This window comes from Procambarus clarkii, chromosome 65 (genome assembly GCF_040958095.1).
Source record: "Procambarus clarkii isolate CNS0578487 chromosome 65, FALCON_Pclarkii_2.0, whole genome shotgun sequence".
In the NCBI taxonomy this organism is placed as follows: Eukaryota; Metazoa; Arthropoda; class Malacostraca; order Decapoda; family Cambaridae; genus Procambarus; species Procambarus clarkii.
Window position 1 is genome coordinate 30,421,428 of NC_091214.1, and position 10,623 is coordinate 30,432,050.

The following is a 10,623-nucleotide window of genomic DNA, read 5'->3' on the forward strand; positions in this document are numbered from 1 at the left end:
AGGACAGCAACAAGACATGTATGGATGAACTGCAGAGGGCAGCAACTTTAGCGCATAGAATGAGAGCGAAGCTGCTGGTCATGGGGGACCTAAATCACGGAGAGATAGATTGGGAAACAAGGAATCCCCATGGCGGGGAAGAGACCTGGGGAGCGAAGCTGGTAGACGTTATTGACAGGAATTTCCTAACACAGCATGTGGAAGAAGATACTAGGGAAAGAGGAGGGGATACGCCCAGCCTATTAGATCTCATTATCACTCAGAATGTAGAAGACATCGAGCAGTTGGAACATGAAATACCACTAGGAGCTAGTGACCATTGTGTCCTAGTCTTTGACTACATGATGGAGTTTAAAATTGTGACCAAAGGACAAGAGGTCCGGGAAAGGAGACTTGATTACAGAAAAGGGGACTACAGAAGGATAAGGGACTACCTGGGAGAAGTGCAGTGGGAGGAAGAACTTAGAGGAAAAACAGTGCAAGGTATGATGAACCAAGTCATATTGAAATGCAAGGAGGCTGAAGATAGATTTATTCCAACAATAAAGGAAAAAAGCAGGAGGGAATATAATAACCCATGGTTTAATAGACAGTGTCAGGAAGCAAAGGTGAGAAGCAGGAGGGAGTGGAGGAAGTACAGAAGACAAAGGACAGAGGACAACAGGATTAGATGTAACAGAGCTAGGAATGATTACATTAACATAAGACGAGTGTCGGAAAGAAATTATGAGAATGATATTGCAGTCAAAGCGAAAAAGCAACCAAAATTACTACATAGCCATATAAGAAGGAAGATGTCGGTAAATGACCAAGTGACAAGACTGAGGAAAACAGAAGGGGCATATACAGAAAGCGACAAGGAAATCTGCGAGGTACTGAATGCAAAATTCCATGGAGTGTTTACAACCGAGCCTGAGATGCTCCCTTTGTTAGAAGAGATTACCCAAGATGAAAGACTATCAGATATAGAGGTGACAGCAGAGGATGTAATGAAACAGTTGACAACACTGGATGCAAATAAAGCTGTTGGACCAGACAAAGTATCACCGTGGATACTTAAAGAGGCAGCGCAGGCTCTCAGCGTGCCTCTGGCAATGATCTTTAATGAGTCACTTATGTCGGGAGAATTGCCCAGTTGCTGGAAGGAGGCAAATGTCGTACCGATTTTCAAAAAAGGTGATAGGGAGGAGGCACTTAACTACAGACCCGTATCACTGACAAGCATCCCCTGCAAAATACTTGAAAGAATAATTAGGCTAAGACTTGTTGAACACCTGGAGAGCATTGGGTTTGTAAACAAGCACCAACATGGGTTCTGGACAGGGAAATCATGCCTAACAAACCTTTTAGAATTCTATGATAAAGTAACAAGGATAAGGCAGGACAGAGAAGGCTGGGCAGACTGCATATTTCTTGACTGCCAAAAGGCCTTTGATACGGTACCGCACATGAGACTGCTATACAAACTTGAGAGGCAGGCAGGAGTAAGCGGAAAGGCCCTAGTATGGGTGAAGAACTACCTAACAGGAAGGAGCCAGAGGGTAATGGTAAGGGGCGAAAAGTCGGACTGGCGAACAGTAACAAGTGGAGTACCTCAAGGATCGGTGCTGGGACCAATCCTCTTTCTAATTTACGTAAATGATATGTTTACAGGAGTGGAATCATACATGTCAATGTTTGCAGATGACGCAAAATTAATGAGAAGAGTTGTGACAGACGAGGATTGTAGGATCCTCCAAGAGGACTTAAACAGGCTGCAGAGATGGTCAGGGAAATGGCTACTGGAGTTTAACACCAGTAAATGTAAAGTTATGGAAATGGGATCAGGTGACAGGAGACCAAAGGGACAGTACACAATGAAGGGGAACAGCCTACCTGTAACGATTCGAGAAAGAGACCTGGGAGTGGATGTGACACCTAATCTAACTCCTGAGGCACATATAAATAGGATAACGACAGCAGCGTACTCTACACTGGCGAAAATTAGAACTTCATTCAGAAACCTAAATGAGGAAGCTTTTAGGGCACTTTACACTGCCTACGTGAGACCCGTCTTAGAGTATGCCGCGCCATCATGGAGCCCCCACCTGAAGAAACACATAAAGAAACTGGAGAAGGTTCAGAGGTTTGCGACGAGGCTTGTCCCAGAGTTACGAGGGATGGGATATGAAGAGCGGCTGAAGGAACTGAACCTAACGACACTAGAGAAAAGAAGGGAGAGAGGAGATATGATAGGGACATATAAAATACTCAGGGGAATTGATAAAGTGGAAATAGATGAAATGTTCACACGTAATAATAACAGAACGAGGGGACATGGGTGGAAACTGGAAACTCAGATGAGTCACAGAGATGTTAGGAAGTTTTCTTTTAGCGTGAGAGTAGTAGAAAAATGGAATGCACTTGGGGAACAGGTTGTGGAAGCAAATACTATTCATACTTTTAAAACTAGGTATGATAGGGAAATGGGACAGGAGTCATTGCTGTAAACAACCGATAGCTAGAAAGGCGGGATCCAAGAGTCAATGCTCGATCCTGCAAGCACATATAGGTGAGTACATATAGGTGAGTACACACACACACACACACACACAGGGGAAATTATGAGGAGATGAGAAGCTTCCAAAGGGAAATACCTTGGGACACAGTCCTTGGAGCTAAGTCTGTACAAGATATGATGGACTATGTCACCCAAAAGTGTCAGGAGGCAGTAAGCAGATACATCCCGGCCCAAAGGGAAAAATCCGAGAAGCAACAGAAGAATCCATGGTATAATAGGGCATGTATGGAAGCAAAGAAACTGAACAAAAGGGCGTGGAGGAACTTCCGGAATAACAGAACACCAGAAAGCAGAAAGAGATACCAGAGAACCAGGAATGAGTACGTCAGGGTGAGAAGAGAAGCAGAGAAAAGTTATGAAAATGATATAGCAAACAAAGCCAAGACCGAACCAAAGCTACTCCACAGTCACATCAGAAGGAAAACAACAGTGAAAGAACAGGTATTGAAACTTAGAACAGGCGACGACAGGTATACAGAGAATGACAAAGAGGTGTGTGATGAACTCAACAAGAAGTTCCAAGAGGTCTTCACAACAGAACAAGGTGAGGTCACTGTGCTAGGAGAAAGGGAAGTAAACCAGGCGGCCTTGGAAGAGTTTGAAATTACGAGAGAGGAGGTCAAGAGACACCTGCTGGACCTGGATGTTAGAAAGGCTGTTGGTCCAGACGGGATTTCACCATGGGTACTGAAAGAGTGTGCAGAGGCACTTTGCTTGCCACTCTCCATAGTGTATAGTAGGTCACTGGAGATGGGAGACCTACCAGAAATATGGAAGATGGCGAATATGGTCCCAATATACAAAAAGGGCGACAGGCAAGAGGCACTGAACTACAGGCCAGTATCCTTGACTTGTATATCATGCAAGGTGATGGAGAAGATCGTGAGAAAAAACCTGGTAGCACATCTGGAGAGAAGGGACTTCGTGACAAATCGACAACATGGGTTCAGGGAGGGTAAATCTTGCCTGACTGGCTTAATAGAATTCTATGACCAGGTAACACAGATTAAGCAAGAAAGAGAGGGCTGGGCGGACTGCATTTTCTTGGATTGTCGGAAAGCCTTTGACACAGTACCGCATAAAAGGATGGTACATAAGCTGGAGAGACAGGCAGGTGTAGCTGGTAAGGTGCTCCAGTGGATAAGGGAGTACCTAAGCAATTGGAAGCAGAGAGTTACGGTGAGGGGTGAGACCTCCGATTGGCGTGAAGTCACCAGTGGAGTTCCACAGGGCTCTGTACTCTATCCTATCTTGTTTCTGATATATGTAAATGATCTCCCGGAGGGTATAGATTCATTTCTCTCAATGTTTGTGGACGATGCCAAAATTATGAGAAGGATTAAGACAAAAGAGGACTGTTTGAGGCTTCAAGAAGACCTAGACAAACTGCAGGAATGGTCGAACAAGTGGTTGTTAGAGTATAACCCAACCAAATGTAATATAATAAAGATAGGTGTAGGGAGCAGGAGGCCAAATACAAGGTATCATCTGGGAGAGGAAATTCTTCAGGAGTCAGAGAAAGAAAAAGACTTGGGAGTTGATATCACGCCAGAACTGTCTCCTGCAGCACATATCAAGAGGATAACATCAGCGGCATATGCCAGGCTGACCAACATACGAACGGCATTCAGAAATTTGTGTAAAGAATCATTCAGAACTTTGTATACCACATATGTCAGGCCAATCCTGGAGTATGCAGCCCCAGCATGGAGTCCATATCTAGTTAAGGATAAGACTAAACTGGAAAAGTTTCAAAGATTTGCCACCAGACTAGTACCTGAGTTGAGAGATATGAGCTATGAGGAGAGACTACAGGAATTAAACCTCACTTCGCTGGAAGACAGAAGAGTTAGGGGGGACATGATCACCACATTCAAGATTCTCAAGGGAAATGATAGGGTAGATAAAGACAGGCTATTTAACACAAGGGGCACACGCACAAGGGGACACAGGTGGAAACTGAGCGCCCAAATGAGCCACAGAGATATTAGAAAGAACTTTTTTAGTGTCAGAGTGGTTGACAAATGGAATGCATTAGGAAGTGATGTGGTGGAGGCTGACTCCATACACAGTTTCAAGTGTAGATATGATAGAGCCCAATAGGCTCAGGAATCTGTACACCTGTTGATTGACGGTTGAGAGGCGGGACCAAAGAGCCAGAGCTCAACCCCCGCTAGCACAACTAGGTGAGTACAATTAGGTGAGTACACACGACTCTTGAGTCAGCCTTGATAGGGAGCAGACGTGTTGGGTCAGCGGTCCGCACATACCTAGGGAATAATAGGGGTCAAGGGAGGGGGTGCACTGTACACTGTGCAGTGAGAATCGGGACAGTGTAAATCGAACAGTGGCATTGTAATGCAACACATTGATCACATCACGTGGTGAAATATCTTAGTGAATTTAGAGAAGATAGCTAGTGAGACTTCTTGAGGCAGCATCAGTCGCATCAGTCGGGACGCAAGTGGAGACCTAAAGACCTCACAGGATAACGACGACACGCCGTGTATTCACCTAGAGTGCTTGTGGGGGGCTGGCTGGTAAGTGTCTCTCATAAGTCTCCAACAGTGTACAAGGTTTATATAACATCATAGCATAGACATTACTGCATTCCATTCATTAATACAATCGTAAGAGGTAGACAGGTAACAAGGAAAGCAACTGTGAGCTCACTGGGAACCCAGATAAGCCGCTAATCTCCAACTGTAGTCTGAAGACAACACCTCAACCACCTCCTCTTAACCCCCATCTCACTCTCCCAACACACTCCCCCCCCCCCCACCACTGACTATACATACACACACACAAACACATACATTATCCCCTCCCCCCCCCCTTTTCTATCTTCTTCTGTAGCATACCAGATATTCCCCCCCCCCCTACCCCCAAAACCCTCCCACACTGTGGGACCCCATCCATCTCCCTCACCCACCACCTGACCACCTGACCTGAAGTGACCATCTCTGCCCCAATCCCATACACTCTCTCTCCTCCCACCCCCCTCCCTCTCTTTCTCTCTCTTGTCCTCTCTGTTCTGTTCTCTCTCTCTCTCTGTCTCTCTCGCTCTCTCTCGCTCTCTCTCTCTCTCTCTCTCTCTGCCCCCACACAGGGAGGGTATGGGGGTATGGAGAGAAGAGGGACATAGAGGATATGGGATGAGGGGAGGATGGAGGATATTGAGGGTATGGGAAGAAAAGGGAAGGAGGACAGGGTGGAAAGGGAAAGGGGGGAGGGGGGATATGGTGGGAATGAGGGAGGGGTGACAGGATATGTATGGGGGTGAGGTGGGAGGGAGGATTGATTGAGCATCTGAGTGGAGGCAGGGAGGGTGAGAGGTAGGGAGGGTTTCTATGTGGAAAAGGGTGGTGGTGTTGCCCTCTCCTCTGGTGTTGCTGGAATGCTGGTTGTGGGTTCCCCTTTCGGAACTGGGAATGTTGTGTTGGGGCTGTGCTTTCCTGGTTTTCTCCTCTCACCTTGTGCTTCTTCCTTGTCTCTGCCGCCATGACTCTTTCCTCCTTTGTCATGTCCCTCTGGAGGAATACTTTTTTTAATCTTCCACATATTGCAGATGGCTCTTCCTTTCTAGAACATCCTCCTTCAAGGTCTCATTTGAAAACACAATCTTTATCAGGCGGTCTGTACCTTTGTTGTACCAGCCCAACCTGAAAATCTTCAAAAAAATTTTTCAGCCCCCTCCATCTTTAACATTTTTAGTAATCCATTCACTGCCTCTCTGTCCTCACTATTCCACTCTTGCCTATTAGAGCCTTCCCGTTCTTTGATGCCCACAGCTACCACTGATCTTTTTAATTCCAGCAGCTGACTGGTGCACATTTTTTTTTTTTTTTTTTTTTTTTTTTTTTTTTTTTTTTATATATATACAAGAGTTGTTACATTCTTGTACAGCCACTAGTACGCGTAGCGTTTCGGGCAAGTCCTTAATCCTATGGTCCCTGGAATACGATCCCCTGCCGCGAAGAATCGTTTTTTCATCCAAGTACACATTTTACTGTTGCGTTAAACAGAGGCTACAGTTAAGGAATTGCGCCCAGTAAATCCTCCCCGGCCAGGATACGAACCCATGACATAGCGCTCGCGGAACGCCAGGCGAGTGTCTTACCACTACACCACGGAGACATTGCTGCTTCCAGTGAGGTAGCTGCTTACATGGCTACCTCCTTCACAGTGGCCATTGCTTCTGAGTTCTTTTTCAGTATTTCTGCAAAAGTTTCAAGTTCCAAGGCATTTCCTTCCAATGCACCATTTCCATCTTCCCTTAGGATGATTATCTGATGCTCAGACTCATTATTTTTTTTGTGAGGGATTTTATCTCCTCCTTTGCTGCTGTCAGCTCACTCTGCAGGTTATTGTGTTCTTAATTTCATGCATCTTCTTCCTCATTTCCTCCCAAATATGGGATAACATTTCCTTTATTAGGTCATTTTTCCCTGTGCCCTTGGTGTGTCCCCGTGCCATTTCAGGGTTAGCCAGAGGGGCATAGAGGAAGAGAGAGAGAGAATGGGAGTGAGAGAGGGAGGGAAAGAGAGAGAGAGAGAGAGAGAGAGAGAGAGAGAGAGAGAGAGAGAGAGAGAGAGAGAGAGAGAGAGAGAGAGAGAGAGAGAGAGAGAGAGAGAGAGAGCGAGGGAGAGGGAAGGTGAGAGAGAGGGAAGTCCAAATAGAAAGTGGGGTGAGGGGAGGAGAGAGAGGGGAAGTAGCACAAGTTGTGTGTGTGTGTGTGTGTAATGGATGGGTGGGGGCGATCATGCCCTTCTCACAGAGGTGAGAACGTTGAAGTGTTGGGTATATGAGTGTGTGTGTGTGTGTGTGTGTGTGTGTGTGTGTGTGTGTGTGTGTGTGTGTGTGTGTGTGTGTGTGTGTGGGGGTGGTGTATGGTGAGAAAGGGGGGTGAGTTTAGTGGGTTTGTGTTTGAGTGTGTGCATGTGTATGATTGCGAAGGCATGCGTGGTTTTGTGTGTGTGTGTGTGTGTACTCACCTAATTGTGCTTGCGGGGGCTGAGCTCTGGCTCTTGGGTCCCACCTCTCAACTGTCAATCAACAGGTTGTGTGTGTGTACTCACCTAATTCTGCTTGCGGGGGTTGAGCTTTGGCTCTTTGGTCCCGCCTCTCAACCGTCAATCAACTGGTGTACAGATTCCTGAGCCTACTGGGCTCTATCATATCTACATTTGAAACTGTGTATGGAGTCAGCCTCCACCACATCACTTCCTAGTGCATTCCATTTACTAACTACTCTGACATTGAAAAAGTTCTTTCTAACGTCTCTGTGGCTCATTTGGGTACTCAGCTTCCACCTGTGTCCCCTTGTTCGCGTCCCACCAGTGTTCAATAGTTCATCCTTGTTTACCCGGTCGATTCCCCTGAGGATTTTGTAGGTTGTGATCATGTCCCCCCTAACTCTTCTGTCTTCCAGTGTCGTAAGGTGCATTTCCGAAGCCTTTCCTCATAACTCATGCCACTTAGTTCTGGGACTAGTCTAGTAGCATACCTTTGGACTTTTTCCAGCTTGGTCTTGTGCTTGACAAGGTACGGGCTCCATGCTGGGGCCGCATACTCCAGGATTGATCTCACATATGTGGTGTACAAGATTCTGAATGATTCCTTACACAGGTTCCTGAACGCCGTTCTGATGTTAGCCAGCCTCGCATATGCCGCAGACGTTATTCTCTTTATGTGGGCTTCTGGAGACAGGTTTGGTGTGATATCAACTCCTAGATCTTTCTCTCTGTCTGTTTCATTAAGTACTTCATCTCCTATTCTGTATCCTGTGCCTGGCCTCCTGTTTCCACTGCCTAGTTTCATTACTTTGCATTTACTCGGGTTGAACTTCAACTTGTTGGACCATTCACTCAGTCTATCCAGGTCATCTTGTAGCCTCCTACTATCATCCTATGTTTCAATCCTCCTCATAATTTTTGCATCGTCGGCAAACATTGAGAGGAACGAATCTATACCCTCTGGGAGATCATTTACATATACCAGAAACAGTATAGGTCCAAGGACTGACCCCTGCGGGACTCCACTTGTGACGTCTCGCCAATCTGAGACCTCACCGCTCACACAGACTCGTTGTCTCCTGTTGCTTAGGTACTCCTCTATCCACCGGAGTACCTTCCCTTTCACTCCAGCCTGCATCTCCAACTTTCGCACTAGCCTCTTGTGTGGCACTGTATCAAAGGCTTTCTGACAATCCAAAAATATGCAGTCTGCCCACCCTTCTCTTTCTTGCCTTATTTTTGTTGCCTGGTCGTAGAATTCAAGTGACCCTGTGAGGCAGGACCTGCCATCCCTGAACCCATGTTGATGCTGTGTTACAAAGTTCCTTCGCTCCAGATGCTCCACTAGTTTTTTTCGCACAATCTTCTCCATCAGCTCGCATGGTATGCAGGTTAGGGACACTGGCCTGTAGTTTAGTGCCTCCTGTCTATCCCCTTTCTTGTATATCGGGACTACGTTAGCTGCTTTCCAAATATCTGGCAGTTTCCCTGTTGCCAGTGATTTGTTATACACTATGGAGAGTGGTAGGCACAGTTCTCTTGCTCCTTCCTTTAGAACCCAAGGGGAGATTCCATCTGGGCCTATAGCCTTCGTCACATCTAACTCTAGTAAACACTTCCTTACTTCCCCACTGGTAATCTCAAACTCTTCCAGTGGTTCCTGGTCAGCTATTCCCTCACTTACCTCTGGAATTTCTCCTTGCTCTAAGGTTAAGACCTCCTGGAATTTCTTATTCAATTCCTCACACACTTCCTTGTCATTTGTAGTGAATCCTTCCGCCCCTATCCTTAATTTCATAACCTGTTCCTTTACTGTTGTTTTTCTCCTAATGTGGCTATGCAACAATTTAGGCTGAGTCTTTGCCTTGCTTGCGATGTCATTTTCGTATTGTCTTTCTGCCTCTCTTCTCATCCTGACATATTCATTCCTGGCATTCTGGTATCTTTCTCTGCTCTTCAGTGTCCTGTTATTCCTATAGTTTCTCCATGCCCTTTTACTTTACTGCTTAGCTAGCCTACATCTCTGATTAAACCATGGGTTTCTCATTTTCATTTCTCTGTTTTCCTTTTGGACTGGGACAAACTTGTTTGCTGCGTCCTTGCACTTCTGCGTGATGTAATCCATCATATCTTGGGCCGTCTTTCCCCTGAGCTCTGTTTCCCATGCTATATCTGTTAGGAATTTTCTTATCCCCTCATAGTTTCCCTTTCGGTATGCTAACCTTTTGGTTTCGGTATCCCTCCTCGAGTTCAATAACCCTTCTTCAATCAAGTACTCAAACACCAGTACACTGTGGTCGCTCATTTCTACTGGGTCCTCAAAACCGATTTCTCTTATGTCGGAGTCGTTCAGAGTGAAGATTAGGTCGAGTCTCGCTGGTTCATCATTGCCTCTCATCCTTGTGGGTTCTCCGACATGCTGGGTTAAAAAGTTGCTTGTCACCACCTCCAATAGTTTGGCTCTCCACGTATCCTCGCCTCCATGCGGTTCCTTGTTCTCCCAGTCAATCCTTCCGTGATTGAAGTCGCCCATGATGAGCAGGTGGGATCTATTTCTACAGGCAGCAGAGGCTGCCCTCTCAATTATAGTGTTAACTGCCATGTTGTTGTTTTCATTCATGTGTGTGTGTGTGTGTGTGTGTGTGTGTGTGTGTGTGTGCGCGCGCGCCTTTATCTCACATCAAGAGGGGAAAGGAGGTGTGGAGGGAGACCTAGAGATTAACACAGTATCCAGTTCCCACGTGAGCTCACAAGTGAGGTTCCCTAAATGCCTCCTACTCTATCAAGATTACTATTATACTTTATTATTGAATGAGAATGCATTAGTTATTACGATATGATATTATATAAACCTGACACACTGTTGTAGACGTCAGAGAGGAATTTGCCAGTCCCCAGAAGCACTTACCTCCCATACGCACAGCTAGGCAAGTTTCACGGCAGGTCTCTTCTCGTCCTGCGATGTGTTGCCTCTCCAATTCGGTTTCTTTACTCCATTTGTTCTATCGTTTGCGAGTTCACTATAGCACGTTGCACCCTGCTTGCTGC